This window comes from Carya illinoinensis, chromosome 11 (assembly GCF_018687715.1).
Source record: "Carya illinoinensis cultivar Pawnee chromosome 11, C.illinoinensisPawnee_v1, whole genome shotgun sequence".
Taxonomy (NCBI): Eukaryota; Viridiplantae; Streptophyta; class Magnoliopsida; order Fagales; family Juglandaceae; genus Carya; species Carya illinoinensis.
Genome location: NC_056762.1, coordinates 35,353,935 through 35,371,993, shown reverse-complemented (window position 1 = coordinate 35,371,993; position 18,059 = coordinate 35,353,935).

Genomic DNA, 18,059 nt, shown 5'->3' with positions numbered 1-18,059 from the left:
CACACTGTAGTTTTTTTTTTTTTTTTTATAGGAAGATTATGAATTTATTAATGATAACATTGGCAATCAACCATTACAAGGTTTAAAATAACATGATTAACACAATCAACATCTAGCCTTTCTTCATTTAACAATAGTGCTTCCTTAGCAAGCTTATGTGCAACTTGGTTTCCTGCCCTTTTCACATGTTGTAGACTCCAAGTAGTTATGTGCAGCAGCTGCTTAATGTCTGCAATAATAAGATTGTGGATGTATACCTCAGCCCCCTGAGTGTTAATAGCTTGCACAACATGTAAAGAGTCACCTTCAAACACGTAGTGTGTAAAACCAAGCTCAGAACATAACTTCACGGCTTCAAACAAGCCCCTTACTTCAGCATAATCAGCATTGGTACAGAAAGCTATATGTTTCATCAAACCCATCAATACCTCCCCTTCATAATCCCTAAGTACAATGCCAATACCAATCATGTTGATAGTTTGCTGTATCGCAATGTCCCAGTTGAACTTAATGAAACCAATAGGTGGTAATTCCCATTGGACTGCATGAGGGGCAACTAGATTCGGTTTGTGGATCATTGCCTGTATAGCTTGTTGATATAAGTTACACTCAGTAACAGCCTTTTCAAATAACTTTGTAGGGTGTGTAAAGTGCTTTTCATATAGGAAAGCATTTCTTCTATGCCATAGGGATCAGGCTATATAAGCAAAACAAGCCAACTCCTTGCTAAAAATCTAAGCGACTTCAGTATGAGTAATTGCCATCTTCTACATTTTCTTAGCACCCAGCATCCAAACATCCATGGCAGCAGGGCATGACCACAAAACGTGCTCAGATGATTCAGGTTCCAGCATACAAATAGGACATAAATCATCATCAACCACCTTCCTCTTGTTGAGATTTTGTTTTGTTGGGACAGAATCAGAACATGCCCTCCACATGAAAGTTTTCACAGAGTTAGCAACTGATAACCCCCATAATTGTTTCCAACATGGCCTATACATAGCTTCAGTGGATGTCTCGCCAGAGCAACTCCTCATTGTCTCCATATACATGCGATAAGAACTTTTAACAGAAAAGTGACCAGTAGAATTTCCTTTTAGACCAATTTTTTAGGATTCCTCAGCATGCTAATAGGGATATGCAAAATTGTAGCATAATCAGCCTCAGTAAAGATAGTTCTAACCAACTGGACATTCCACCATACTGTATGTTTGTCAATGAGTTCCTCAACCAAAGCATTAGGCCTCAACAAATGCATTGGAGATTGAATCTGACTTGACCCACCCCTTGGGAGCCATCTGTCATGCCAGACATGTATTTGCTTGCTATAACCCACTCGCCAAATAAGACCATCTTAGAGAAATTTTATAGCCTGCCATATGCTTCGCCAGACATAGGATGGTCTGGATCCTAGAGTGGCTTGTAACACATTGGAGGAAGAAAAATACTTGGCCTTGAAAATTCTGCTAGGTAAGGAGGTAGGAGCTATCAGTAACCTCAATGCTTGTTTAGCTAGTAAAGCCATATTAAAACCAGTAAGATCCCTAAAGCCACACCCACCTTGCTGCTTGTTTGTGCACAGAACATACCAAGCCTTCCAATGCATTTTCTTTTTATCATCCATACCACTCCACCAATAATTAGAGATCAATGAGTTCAGCTTTTGACATAGTGTTTTAGGCAATAGAAAGAAACTCATACAATATGTTGGGATAGATTGGAGCACTGCTTTTATAAGAACTTCCCTTCCAGCTTGAGAAAGAAATCTGTTTTTCCAGTTGCCAAGCTTGCATTGCACTTTGCTAACAATAGACTGAAAGGCTTGTACTTGAGATTTACCCACCAAACTAGGAAGGCCTAAATATTTCTCCATGTTTGAAGAGTTGTGTAATCCGGCAATCTCTTTAATATAGGCCCTTGTAGAAAGTTTGGTGTTTCAACTGAAAAAAAGAGAGGTCTTTTCCCTATTTAGCTACTGTCCTAAGGCCTGTTCATAGATGTTGAGGATGTGATTTAGCCTACCCCATTCCACCATATTAGCTTGGCAAAACATCAAACTGTCATCCGCGAAGAACATGTGATTCATAGTCAGTTCACCCCTTATAAGAGGCACACCGGAGATTAAACCCTGCCTTTCAGCAGCTAAGAGTTGAGAACTCAAAACTTCAGCATACAAAATAAAAAGGTATGGTGATAGTGGGCAGCCTTGCCTCAAACCCCTTGATGGTTTGAAAAGCTGTTGAGGGGAGCCATTCACTAAGACTGAAAAACTGGAAGTTGAAACACAATTCATGAGCAATTGAATCCACCTCTGAGCAAAGCCAAGTTTCGTAGGACAGCATGTAAAAAACCCCATTCCACGCGATCATATACCTTGCTCATGTCAAGCTTCAATGCCATGTAATCCTTCTTTCCATACATCTTACAATTCATGGTGTGGAGAGTTTCATAAGCTGCTAATGTGTTGTCTGAAATTGGACATCCAGGCACAAAAGCACATTGAGTTGGGGATATTAAGCTTGGTAAAAGACCTTTTAATCGATTAGCTAAAACCTTGGCAATCAACTTATAAAGCACATTACAAAGGCTAATAGGGCGAAAGTCAGTTAGATGCTGGGGATTATGCTTCTTAGGGATCATGACAAGGTAAGTAAAGTTGATCTTAGCAATATCTTGTTGGCCATTCAGAAAGGATAACACAGCCTGACAAACCTCCCCCTTCATAGTTGACCAATGATATTGGAAAAAGCATGCTCCATAGCCATTGGGAACTGGAGCTTTATAAGGTCCCATGTGAAAAAGAGTTGTTTCAATCTCTGCTGCAGTAAAATGTTAAGTTAACTTAGCATTCATCTCCTCAGAAACCTTTGCTGTTAAATGAGCCAACAAAGATCAATGTTAGAAGGATTAGATGAAGTGAAAAGAGACTGATAATAGCTAGTAAAAGCTTGACCAATCTCCTCTGACTTGGTGTACACATTCCCTCTTTCATCAGTAATCTTCACAATATGGTTCCTCTTCTTCCTTTGTGTAACACAAGAGTGAAAATATCTTGAATTCCTATCCTCCTTCTGCAGTCAATGTTCTTTGGCTCGTTGTTGCCATTTCACATTAATCCTTTCCAATAAACCATTGATCTCTCTTTGCAAATGGTGTATCTCCCCAACTAAAGCAGCAGGCGTAGACTGCTGTAGAAAGTGCAGCGTTTGCAACTTGGTTTGTAAATAGGAATCAAAGAGAGGTGCCTTGCTTTTACTCCACCTTTGCAAAGTGAACATGCCCAGTTTTAACTTTTGCATGAGTGAAGAAAAGGAAACTTGAGAATGAGATGAACCTTGCCAGAACCTTTGAACCACATCACCACAGTCTCCATAGGAGGACCAAGTTGCTTCATACCTTGCAAGTCGAGTATGAACCATTTTCTGTTGCAACCATGGCAGGATGGTAATCATAATTGGACAGTGGTCTGATGAAATTGTTGGTAAGATCTAAATATTCCTATCTCCAAAATAAGCACACCAGTTCTTTGAAGCCACAGCCCTGTCCAACTTTTCTGTTGTAAAACCAATGTCCTCACGGTTGTTGGACCAAGTGAAAAACCCATACCTAAACTCCAAATCACACAAACTACAATCCTGCAAGACTTGGTGGAACAATTGCATCTGATTCAATGGCCTCACAGCACCACCCCTTTTCTCATAGGTGTATAAAAGTTCATTAAAATCTCTAATGCAAAGCCACTTCTCTGGATTCAACTCTTTCAAGGATCTTAAAACATTATAACCAATCCCACGCAACTCAGTCATAGGGTGGCCATAAAAAACAAGTTAGCATCCACTGAGTATGCATATCACTCATAACCCAAGCATTAATGTGTCTATGAGAAAAGGATTGAATAGTAAGAGACAAATCCTCCCTCCAATAAAGTGCTGAACCACCACTTTGCCCAATTCCATCCACAGCAAATAAGTTTTGAAAACCAAATTTAAACTTCAACCTATCCAACTTAACCTTCAGCACCTTAGTTTCTATAAGAAACACAATTGCCACATCAAATGTTAATAGATAATGGCCTATTAGTAGTGCCTTTTCATACACAGGGTTGCATAATTGTTTATTGCCCCATGCACTACAATGTTCATTAAGATTCTTGATGGTACCAGCCATAAATGTCTTTAAATTGGGAATAACATAATCATGGATAATTTTGTTTCTAAGAAACCAGAGGTTATCCATTGAGATGATGGCAAAAAATTGAAATTTATGCTCATCCATATATGGAACGTCAATACTTTGAGTATTATTCACAATACACTCAATCCAGTTAACAATGCCTCTAGCAAAATTGAAAATATTCAGTGGTCAAGGAGCTTGTCTCTATAAAATCCTAGAGAATGAGCATTTTAGGAAGAGGTGATCTATTGTTTCTTCCTCAGAAACATATATGGGGAAGCAAGAATCCTCATCAGTTAAAAGGATGATTTTTTTTAGCACACATCTAGTTGGGAGTATGTTATTCAGAAATTTCTAGGTTAACAACTTGAGTCTGTTAGTGATCTTGATTTTCCAAATATTTTTCCAAGGTTTTGGACTAAGGTTCAGGTTATTGTTCCCTGTATTCATGTTGAGGCTGGCATATGCAGATTTTACATAAAGTTTGCTAGAGGTGTGATTTGTCTAGATTAGTTTGCCTTCCCTAGTGTGGTAGTCATATTGAGTAAGGGGAATTTTGAGGATCTCATTAACAGTATCTTGAGTGAAAAGGGTAAGGAGGAGAAGCTCATTCCATCTTCTAGGTTCCTCAAGATTGAGTTTAGAGGGGTCTTTATTAACATGGTTAGTTTGAGGTGATGGGGCAAATGAGATCCGGTTAGGAATCTATAGATCTTTCCAAACTTTAGTGTTGGTGCCATTATTAATCTGATAACAAATATTGTTCTTGAGAATGTCTCTTTGTTTTAAAATCCCTTTCCACAACGTTGAATCTGTCACCATTGGAGGAATATCAAGGAAAGAATTGTTTTTGAGGTATTTGTTCACAAGAATATTTTTCCAGTTAGAGGAGCTATTATGAATATTTGCCAACTCAACTTGCAAAGGAGAGATTTATTGAAATTGGATATCAATTTGAGCCCTAAACCCCCCCCCCCACCAAATTGATTTGGGTTGACAAATGATCTTCCATGATTCATGAGTGAGATTGTGTTTGTTTTTTTCAACTTGAACCCCCACCAGAAATTTTTGAAGAATCTATCAATGTTTTTAGAGATGCTTTGTGGGATCCATATGGTAGACATGAGGTAGGAATTGATGGTACTAGCTACAGCACTGATTAAAGTGGTTCTACCTGCTTGAGATAATAGCTTAGCTTTCTATCCAACAAGTTTTTTGCTAATTTTTTTCTGAACTTCTTGGGAAAAAATTTTCCTGGACCTAGGAATGATGAGAGGAATGCCAAGATATTTTATCTTAGAGTTGGCAACTTTGAAACAAACAAATCCTTTATTTCTCTTTTGTCTTGAGGGGCAGTATTATGACTGAATTGTATAGAAGATTTTCCTACATGAATTTTTTGTCCTAACCAAGATGAATATGTATCCAAGCAATTCTGAAAGGTTTGGGCATTTTGAGCAGTGGCTTTGCCAAATAGTACGAGGTCATCAACAAAAAGTAAATGGGTTAGGGTTGGCCCATTGTTGCTAATTTTGATACCAAAAAGAGTGTTGTTCCTTTCTTCTTTGGCTCTAAGCATAGAAAGAACTTACGTTCCCATTATGAACAGAAAATGTGATAGTGGGTCACCTTGGCAAAACCCTCTTGTAAGATTAATGAAACATTTTGGGTGACCATTGATGATGATAGAAAACCTGACAATAGCAATACATTCCTTAATCCAATTAATCCAGGTGGAGTGGAATCCTAAGAAGTCAAGAATTTTGAGAATGAAAGACTATTCCATGAAATCAAAGGCACTCTCCATGTCAATTTTAATGGTCATTTCTCATTTTTTTTTCTTTTTTTATTTTTTAGATGGTGAAACACTTCTTGAGGAATGATGGTGTTCTCCTCGATAACTCTACCCAGGGCAAAAGCTGTTTAATGAGGGGAGATCAAATTTGGAAGCACTGCTTTAAGCCAATTTGCCAGAATTTTTTATATGAACTTATAGCAAACATTTTGAAAGGCTTATTGGCCTAAAGTGCTGGATAGAGTTTGGATTATCATTCTTGGGGATAAGGGTGATGTGAGTGTGGTTAACTTCTTTGAGCAACTCCCCATGAGTAAAAAATTTTTTGATGGAAGCACGCAAATCATCTTTAAGAATGTTGCAAAAATGTTTGAAGAAAATGCCAGTGGATCCGTCAGGCTTTTGAGTTGTGAGTATTCTTAATGACCTCCCAAATTTCCTCATTATTAGGAATCTTGCAAAGATTTTGAAGGAATTATTCGGGAATGAGATTGCACCATATCTATTTCCAAAAAGGAGGTTAGGCTAATCATCAGAGGGAGTTGGCCTCATAGTTTCAAGTGATTCAACTCTCATCCATGGGCCAAAGGGAGAGACTTCAGTCTGATCTTGCAAAATAGGACAAACAGATTGCGTGTGACCTAGACAACCACAACTATAACATAAATCAGATAATTTTTCTTATTTGAAGGATATCTAGGTTGCTGGTTTCCTAGGATGGATGAGAGGGAAGCCATCAACCACGGGTCTATCAACATTAATCTCAACTTGAACCCTCATGTATCTCCTAAGGAAAATACCAAAGCTTGAGTTCTATTCCACTTGTAACAGATCCCCCAAAATATTTCCTATTTGCTTAGCATTATTAATAGTCATCAATTCAAGAGGTAATCCATGGATTTGAACCCAAAAGATAGACATTTTTAGATTAATTTCTTGAATGCTCAAACCTAGTGGCCACTCACATATCAACGTGTGGAACCTTGTGATATTCTACAGTCTTTGAGCCAAAACACGATGCTTTTCCTGCTGCAATGGGAAGATGAATAAGAAGGTGTTAACATAAAGATCCTCGATAGTTAATCCCGTGACAAATCCCCATATAGCTCTAATCATGGCATGCAGAGTATGTTTGTTGAGAGCTTTTGAGGATATGATCCTTCCAATGAGCGCATGGTTTGAAAGGAAGGTGGTCGCCTCAGTTTCTAGTACCAAATTGAGATTTTTTCAACCAAGATCTAACTTCCTTCCTTCTAGGTCCTCTTTCTCAGGGTTGGTATCCATAGGTTGTGTTGTAGGGTTGATCGAGGCTTGAAAATGGGAGGAGGTGGGTTTAGGTGTGGTAGTAGATTTTGAGAGAAGAAAGAGGGAATTTTCATGATGTAGCATGCGGGGGACGAGTGGAGATGGGAGAATTTAAAAAAGGATGGATAGGTTTTGACAAAGACTTGAAGCTTCTGGAACTTCACTTGTTTAGTCGCTTGAGAGATGGGAAAGCCCTAATCTTGGAGGGGGAGAATTGCTCATCAAAGAGCCAGATTTACCGATTCAATGGAAATAAGAGTTATTCATCTCAATAATGTAATACATTTTTCTTTTCGTTTAGATGAGGGGACATACTTCATTAGATTCTTTGTTTTTTCATAATATAGTACAACATACTCTAATAACCTTTGAAGGAACAACTAATCAAAGATGCCAATTTGAGATGGTAAGTAAACTGTATTAAATATTGATTAAAAAGTGATGACATGCTTACAATGTTTTTTACAAAAACACTCATGCTTTCAGTTGTTAGGCACACGTGTGAGGCGTATACAAATATTAAATAAAATAGTTATTTTTATAATTTTTTGAACAACTCGACTTAAAAGAAGGCTGCTCTTCCACAAGAATCATGTATCCGGAGGATAATCGATGAGTTATGGCATTTGCAAAAAGGGTGGCTGTATGTGCTAGAAAAATAATATAAAAATTTCTGCATTTCATAGTACTGTTCATGCTGTGGATGACAAGTCGCTAGCAATTATCATATTTAATAGATTCCCAATTAGGACAAACAATTTTTTTTTTTTTTGAATAACAGATCACATCCATTCATTAAAGAGGACATACAACTCTAACTTAAACAACAAGCTAGTTACAAACGTTAATAGCTTCTTAACACACTAATGTGATTGACATGGTCTAGTCCAGACGACCAACCTCTAAAGACCTAAGTCTAAGAGACAGCTCAACTCTATCCATGATAGAGTTACCAAATCCACATACCCGATTAAGCGGAATATGGGACACCATCCCCACCAAGCACCACCAAGCGAAGGGGGGAGCATTCCATTCGGACAAAAGTCCAAAGGTACTATTTTTTTGGATTTATATTTTTGAAAATAAAAGACAAGACACAAAATAAAAAATAATGGAAACACTGTGCACGGAAAACCAGTGAACCAGAAAGTACTGTAGCACGTGCAGTACATGCGCCACGCTAGGAGGAACCCGACAGCAAATCTTGGAAGTCCCCGACTCACAGGCTCCAGAAATGCCGCTCGTGGTTTTGGCAGAGGGATTCCTGGTGGCGCGTGAGAGCCACGCGCCGGAATGCCGAGAACCTTCAACCCGCGTGTGTAGGCCCTTCTCCACTCCGTTTGGCACCGTATTCAGTGGTCTTGAAGATCGGTGGCTGGGCAATGCCATGGAGGGGCGTGTGTTGGTCGGTGGTCGCTGGATTCTTCCATATCTACGATTCCCCTTATTTGGCCTGAAAAACAAAAAAAAACAAAAATAGAAAAAAACACAAAAACAAAAGGGGAAGGGGGAGGGAGGCGGGGAGATGGAGGGAGGGGAAAGGGAGTCGAAGCTCTCACTCCCTCTAGCGGAGAAACGTTGGTGGGTGTTTAGAGAGAAGGGAGAGGTTTTAATAACTAGAGAGAGAGAGTCTTCTTCATTTGACACAAACGTTGATATTATTCAATTAGGACAAACAAACTACACATGCAGCTATTGGTACTTTTTCTTTATTTTTTTCAAAAAACAAACTACATACTCTTTGTCGAGTGGAGTGTGGACCACTGTATTGTTACCAATATTAAATAATTTTATTGTTTATATTATTAATTCATAATAAAAATTATATAATTATTATATAAAATAATATTATATATATATTCGGTCAATATTGGCCCAGTCCAAAAAACAGAAATCACACCTAGAGACGAACTAATAAAATTATCAGTTTGGTCAGATTTTTCAGTTCAGTCCGATAGTCTTACACCCCTAATCATATCCAATTATTTACACATGGTCGTGCTATTAATTTGATTTGGGTTATTTATAAAATACATGAATTTTCACATTTTTAATTCAAGATCTTATTTTTTGATTTTGAAAAGATTAATATATTAACTTTAAGAAACTCGCAATTAAGAATGTGGCTCATTAATTTTCTAACAAAAAATTATATTTATTTTACAATAATCTAAAACTGAGATATCGAATTGAAAACTCAAATACTGATATTATAATTAACCAAATTCATTTAGCTTAAAACTTGTGACGCCCCCAAATTTCATTTGGGATTGGACGGACATTTGAAACGTCGAGACATGCAACACAAAGTTACCTGTCCCCATTCATGACATATAAGATGCAATATTCCTAACATGCATCTAACATTATGCAATATTCGCAGCGGATAATTTTGTTTTTCTTTAGCAATACTATACACCAAACTGAAAATATCTCAAATACTTAAAACATACTTCATATATAAAAATCCATTGAATAACTAAGATCACATCACTAGTCCAAAATAGTTATGATCTAAAAGTACTGGAGAGCAACTCCATCGTACAAGTAGTAATTTAACTACTATATTAACATTAACGAAGCACCGTCGTTCAGTCGACTGTGTCTAGTTGGTCAGCTCCTGATCCTCCTTCAGGTCCTGTAACAAGATCTACCATTCGGGGGGAATGGTAGTTAGGACTACCACAGTGAGATTTGATTACAAATCTCAGCAAGTTAACAAAAAAAAAAAAACTTCCACACAGGCTAATGATGCATGGATGACAGTAAAAACATAAATGCATAATCAAATTCATAAATAATTAAAGCATAACTTAGCGTACAACATAACATAATTGACATAACTTAAATTGAAACATGAACTGAACTTGACTTGATATGAACTTAATCTGAAAGTTGACTTAGCATGAACTTGCTCTGAAACTTGAATTAACATGAAAAATACATACTCCACAGTTGTTGTGGCCCCATGTATTCTACGTGTAAATACATACTCCACAGTTGTTGTGGCCCCATATATTCTACGCAAACTTGACTTAACATGAAAAATACATACTTCACAGTTGTTGTGGCCCATGTATTCTACACAAACTTGACTTAACATGAAAAATACATACTCCACAGTTGTTGTGGCCCTATGTATTCTACGTGTAAATACATACTCCACAGTTGTTGTGGCCCCATGTATTTTACGCATCACAATTGTAGTTAAATACATACTCCACAGTTGTTGTGGCCCCATGTATTCTACACAAACTGAATGTACTCAAGATGAAACATAACTGGAATACAAAAGGACTAAAGCCCTGACGTAACATAACGTGACTTGAACATAACTTAAAATACATGACCAACTTGAGATAGAAACATTTCGTAACATGGCATATCATATAACAGACAACATATTTAACATGACATACTTGTAATGTATAGTAATACATGACAGAATATATTATGTAACAGATAAAAATTTGATGACAGAATAAATTCTGTATAATAGACAATTACGTAATAACTTGGCATGGCATGACATATATGATAACATACATACATACACTGTAGTTCTTTTACTTAGCACACATACACAATAGACTGCTAGTAAGTTAAAAGCTAAACTTACTTCGATCTCCGCGTTTCTTATAAAACTTCAAGTGCGATCACGAGAAACTGTAATTAGTGATTCTAAAAGTTAGAACTAAATCACTAATAATTTGAAATATGGAAAATACTAACTTAAAGAGTAAAATTTTTATTTTACTCTCTACATGTGGGAAAATGACCGTTTTACCCATAACTTAAGGATTTTGCATACTAACTCCAAAAGTTTCCAAAATTTACATTCCTCATGTAAATTTTGTCCTAAATTTAAATATCAACTCAGAAAAATTTAAAACAAAACACAACTATGAAGAACACACTATGGCCGAAACATCCATAGGTCATTTCCCTTGATTTTTGTTGCAATTCCTTCCAATTTTAAAACTCATGCTTAAACCAAAATTTCGCAACAAACATCTTCCAATCCTAAGTTCAAAACCATACTTAAAAAATCCATTTAGAAAAAGCTAATAATTAACACCAAACTTTTTTGTAAAAAGATCCAAACACTTGAATCATAAGTTTTGACCTTAAATCAAAACATCTCCAAGAATTTCAAAAATCAAATCTTACTTCTAACATATTCATAATATCATCCTAACATCAACCATACTTTAAATCATCAAACTAAAGTCACCAAAATCACAAAATAACATTTGGAGTTTTTAGTTTTACACTTAGTCCAAAAACAAAAACTTTTTCCTCAACTAGTTTTGATAAATCTCTTGATCTATGACTTATAAATATATGATCTTCAAACCAAACCATCACATGGTTTAAAAAGATGTCCTAAAACATATATAAGCTTCTAATTCAAGATCAAATGGTTAGAAATTAACCAAAACATAAATTTAGCCAAGAATATCTACACTTTGGCTTATTTGAATATCTCTTTGCATAAAATTTCATATCTTTGAAACTAACATCAAATATTTTCAAAATAATAATATAACATATATATAAGATACTTAGGATCCTCCAATAAAATTATTAAAGTCATTAGAATAGGTTTAGACCACCAAAGAGTTAAACTTTCTCAAACAGAAACTGTTTTTCTTCTTCCAGTTTCTAAGTTTCTAAATCTAAGAAAATCTTTCATCAAAACCTTTAATCATGCAAAAATCCTCAACCAATAGTCACATATACATGTTAACAATACTCCATAAAAATTTCGGACCAATATCTATACATTAGCTTGGTCAAAAACTCTAAACTATAACATATTCTCCAGTTTATCTCCCAGAATGACCTTTTTATAGTTTACATAATATTTGACTGACCAAATGATTTTCAAATGGGGCAAATAAGATATCCATATAAACTAGACTAAAAAAGTAACAACTTATATGAAGGATACTTTATAATAAAATACTTACAACAGCTTCGAAATGGGCATGCAAAAGAACTCCTAAAAGCTGTCCGAGAGAGAGTGTTTGATAATCTTTTATTGGAAGATGTAATTGAAGATAAGTTCATGGGTGCTGACTGGACATACTTATGGACGAGATAAGAGAGGTGATAAGGCTGGAGTTGAGAGTTGAGTGTGGTTTTCTCCTACCCAAAATATCTATAAAAGATTATCTCAAAATATTCTATCCAATAATGTCTACAAAAATCAGCTCAATATATTTTCTAAATGTGGAGTAGACTTGGAAGAGTAAGGTGGCTAAAATATTTCCATGTGTCCAAATAAAATTTTGCTAACCTAATTTGGACATTACACACTGTGATTTTGAAAAACACTGCGTTTAGTACGTTTACCGAGCTTACTATTCACTCCAAAAATAAACGTAACAAACTTAGTACTGAAAAATCCTAAATATTCAATTAATCCTAGTGGTGTAAACTGTAATGTATTCTGACACTTCTAACTATCTCAAATAATTAAAATCGCATTTCTAACACCATAGTGAGGGATAACACTAACTATGTTGACATGCTAAAACCTATGCGATTAATCAATTCGTGTAAACTTACGGAATGTTCACGAGGTTCCTAAAGTCAATAGAAATTCCACAATTGAATTTCTAGCGGCTGTTACAAAACTCATCATCTCCATCTACATGAAAAGCCAACTTGAAATGCTACGAAGTTGCAACAGAAAACAATCTTGAATCTCCCAAATCTTATTTATTCTACTTGTGATATTGTTTTTCCAAATACTTGCTTAAAAAAATCACAGGTACAACTTAAGGGCAAAAATCATATATTCTTCACCTATTTTATTGTGTGGTTTAGGTCATTAATGAAATACTGCAATTGAGATTTCTCAGCAATTTATCTTTAAAGGCATGATGACATTTACAGCAATGTTGTGATTATTAGCAAGGAAAAAAATCGTTGATAAAAATATTTTTAGCAACGATTTTTTTTTATCACTGCTTTGAACAAAAAAGACGCGATAATTGCGGCGAACGTGCAAGTAAGTTAAAATTGCTGGAAATAAGTATATATAATGATTTTCATACTTTTTGCGACGATTGTGAGTGCTAGAAAAAACCTGATTTCTTATAGTGATTCATATATAAAATGTTAAAGAGATAATTTAATATTAATTTTATTAATTTAATAATTGTTTATATTAATTTTTCTGTCAAAAAAAGAAAAAAGAGGAAAAAATAATATTCATGAATTGAATATGACAAAAATGATGGTTTGAAATTTTCGATCGGTGACCTCCTCCAGATCAAACTGATCACACTCCTATATATATGATGGACAACACCTTGACATTCCTATAATGTTGATGCCGTGGATGAGAGGTCGTCTGTAGTCGTCATTTGGTGTCATATTTAATACGAACTATTAACTCGAAGCAAAGTACTACACATACAATCGCAACCCTATTATATATATTTATTCTTCTTTTTTTTAGCATATATATATATATACATGTATAGCACACCAATATCCATTTCCATGGAATGGAGCCTCAAACAAACGTTAATTACCGGAAAAAAGGGGCCTAGGTATATTGAACTGCGTAATTTTTTTTTTAAAAGATTATTTTTAATTTCTTTTATACATGATATACCAGAACGCCTTGTCAATAGTGAACAAAAAGCCATATTTCTGTTCAAATTGTCCCAATAATCTGAAAAATTGCAGGTAATAAGAGTACTTTCCAAAATGCTTGCCAAGACATACATACACACACCTCAAATTCCACATAGTACAAGCTGGCTTTTTCCCCTCCTTACTCCTCATGAGTCCTCCCTCCTTTTATTCACATTTCCTTCTAATATTGCCTCCAAGGGAGCACCCCTTTTGCCTCTAGCACAACCTATTTTCTAATAGAAATCACCGTACTACCGGAAACTATCTACTAACACAATATATTATATGCAAAAATCATCTTTCTCAAATTCTACTACTAGTACTTACAAAATGATGTGTAAATACATCATTTTTTTTTATTAGACCCATTACAATTATAAAAAAGTCAAAACACCGATGCTTTTGTTATATTAGTTGATGTACATCAATAATATTTGATGTGCTAATAAATAGACTTATAAATAACATTGTGGAGGTATGGACCTCTAAGATCCAAAGCATCAACTCCTCATTTGAAAAGGCTTCAGCAGCTCTCCTAGCGACACAAACGGCAAATTACCTGCAAAAAAAAGTCCCTCAATCTTGAAAGGAAATGCCCAAATTGTTATAGATGCTATCACAAATGAATCTGATCTTTCATCTCAGTGGCAAATATCTCCAATCTTAGAGGACATTGTCAAAATCTTCATCCTCGGATAAATTGAAGGACAAAAAAGATACATCGATTTCAGAATCAGTATGCGTATCCTGTAGCGCAATAGACAACGATTGAAATGATTTTTGATCAAATACTCATTCTTAATATTCCTAATTGTATTCTATATATAGATAGTGGAAAGGATCCACCTTGAATTTGTTGTATCTCCCTTCTCAATATATATATATATATATGTATGCAACGCTTTCTTGTTGGATTAAAAAAAAAAGAAAAGAAAGAAGACTTATGAATAGCCTATGCATTTTTTGCTTAGACACAGTGGCCGGACGCACGTGCTGAAGTTAACAAGTCATTACAAAGTAAACCTCTATACTACACATAGCTTAATTATACAAAGATATGACCATTCGGGAGTGAGGATCGAAGTATATGAACGTACTACGGCTGACAATTGAACTAAGTTATTCTGGTCACAAATGCAGGGAAATGAATAGGCATATTTACGTAGCCACTTAGGGCGGGACAGAATTTTAAGATTATAGGGGCCGGGACCAACGTAATTATAAGGATGATGAAAACAGTCAAAACATATATATATATATTTATATAAATATATATATATATATATATATATATATAAATATATAGGGTTGGGGCGCCACCGTTCTCGGGACCATGCCCACCCAATCATGTACGTACATTAATATCTTATCCTCATCATATTTTCGCATTAATATTACACATGAGACTCATCAAGATCAGTCTTACAATATTGAAAATATATCACACAATCTAAACAAACCTCAAAGACAATCCAAGATTATCCAATATCATCTATGCTATTTCTCAGTTATAACTACTAGGTTTCTGGAACAAAATGCAACATGTATATAAATATATATATACGGGATGATGGACTTTATATGTTCAATCTTGGGAAGGCCAGAGGAACGCTCCCATGGCGAACTTCCTCTTTTGGGTGACATCTCCAGTGACAGGCAGGCCGTACTCATTGAGGAGGCTGTCCAGTTTCCACTCGGGCATGGTCTCGTAGTCGCTTCTTTTGTACCTTGGGTAGTGCAGAGGCATCTGGAATTGGTAGCACTTGCTGTTGTTTCTCTTGCTCACTAAGTGCTGCTCAGGTTGCTTTGGGCCCGGCATGGCATAAGCAGTACCGACGTTCGTACAGCAATTTCCAGTACTCATCCTTACTTTTTTCCACTATGTCTTTTGAGTTGAGCTGAACTCAGTCCCAGGTTGCTCTTTTATAGACATCCTGAAAAGAGAACATTGGTGAGTGCTGTGGAAGATAGAGAACAAACAAGAATGAGGGTGCATTTATTTTTTGAAAGCGAAGCATTTCGTAGGCGAGCTAAGGGTTGAGAGTTTCACAATTTAATGCCTCTGAACAACACTGAAAGCTATATATCAAAGTCCACATTCATTCCTGAAGATCGAATGGTTGGGATTGCTTGATTGTTTTAGATACAGTAGTACGTGTTACACCATCGATACAATATTCTAGAGCTATCCTTGCAAGTTACGAAATAATGTGCCCTGAGGCAGATTTGATGTTACATATATACATATCTACATCCAGTTTTGCTGTTTATTGCACAAGTGCGAAGGCACTCATGATTGCTTAATCAACCGTGAGCGAATTCTAGAATATGAGAAGGGGCTAGAGAGACCTGGATCTCATTTTAGCTAAAGGAATATCGTAGGAAAAATCCATTTTTCATAATTGAACTGTAAGCTCTGTAGGCAAGCACACCCATTTATATTAAAAAAATGATATTTACAATTTTAGAATGTGCATATCTCATACACTTCCTTTTAAAAAATGATTAAATTTGAGACCCACATAAAAAAAATAAAAAATAAAAATTTAATGGTGAACATTGAACTCTACTTTTTTCAAATGGAATACACGGGTCTTAAATACCATAGAGCCCCTAGGACTGTATAGCATTACTCTTCATATTATGCCTAAAATATTCTTCTAATTTCGGTACCGTCGGCCACAAACAAACAGGCTCGCACATTAATTATTTTTGGTGTTGTCCACTAAATATTCTTAACAAAGGCAGACAAACTTTTAGGATACAAAGATTAACAAAGCTGAACCAAAGAATCATGGAGTAAGAATGTGATTCCCTTGCAGCTTCTTTAACCGATAATGTGTGAATAAACTCACAAGCAGAATTTAATGTTATGAATATCTTTCGTTGTCAAAATATATAATGACGATCAATCTGTTCATGTAATTTGTAAACACGAGATTTATTTTGTTCACACGCAACCGTGGGAGAGTATGGTAGTGAGGTCTGATAGTTCTCTTTGACAGCAATTGCTGGCTTTGAAAAAAGAATCTGATGTCTAGGGAATCAGCTGCTAATGCTTCTACTTCATTAATATTGCCGGATATTACATTATATTCCAATCAGCTGTGTTTAGTAAGTGAAGTAATCTCATACTACGTCACTATTATTTACTATTATTCATAAATAGTTCATTACTTTTTTACTACAATTAACAGACTATCTAAAATCAGCATCCATACAAAACTTTGTATCCTTGCACAGGACAAATTTTAAAATTTTGTTCTTTGTTCAACAGAAACCTCTTTTATTGTCCATTTGGCTACTTAAATGTTATAAAGTATTCTCAAATATTTCTTTCCCAAACTTTATTCAAACACAAAACATTTTTCAATTTTAGGGCTAGCTTGAGTACTAGAGTATTCTCAGAGTATTCTGAAAATACTTCACTACTATTAATTATTTTATCATTAATTTTCACATACTTTTTATTACTTTTTACTACTTTTTTTTTTTAAAAAATGCCATAAGAAATTGGATTCATAGTAAGGTTCTAATACAAAAGGGGATAGTATCCAAATAAGAGATACTACCAATGATGCCAAGTGCATCTTTACTAAGAGCATGAGTTATATTGTTGCTACCTCTCACAATGTGTCTTACAGACCATGATGTAAAAGAGTCTAAAGTTGTTTTAATGTCCTAATTAGTGTCCCCACATAGGACTCAGCATTTGAGCTAGCGTTTAGGTAGTTGACAACTTGAAGGGAGTCTCCCTCCAATATGAGATCATTCCAGCCAAGTGATTTGCAGAAAAGATAGGCTTCAAGTGCTGTATATGTTTCTGCTAGTAAAGGATCAAGGAAAAGGTCTTGAGTTTTCTGCAGTGTTGCTCTGACCTGGCCTTCACTATCCCTGATGACAACACCAAAACCAGCTTTGCAGTGAGTCTTGTACGTCAAGTTCAGCATCCTAATTGACTTTAAGCTTGCCTTGTGGGGGAGTTGTCCATTGAGGGGGGGTACTCTGGTTGCTTAGAGTAGAGTTTGCAGGTTGGTGGAGTTAGGTAAGATCCTGCTTTAGCTGTTTTACTTCCTAGATGAGAGAATTGAGATGCTGGAAGGTTTGCTTGAAGATGAATGCATTTCTC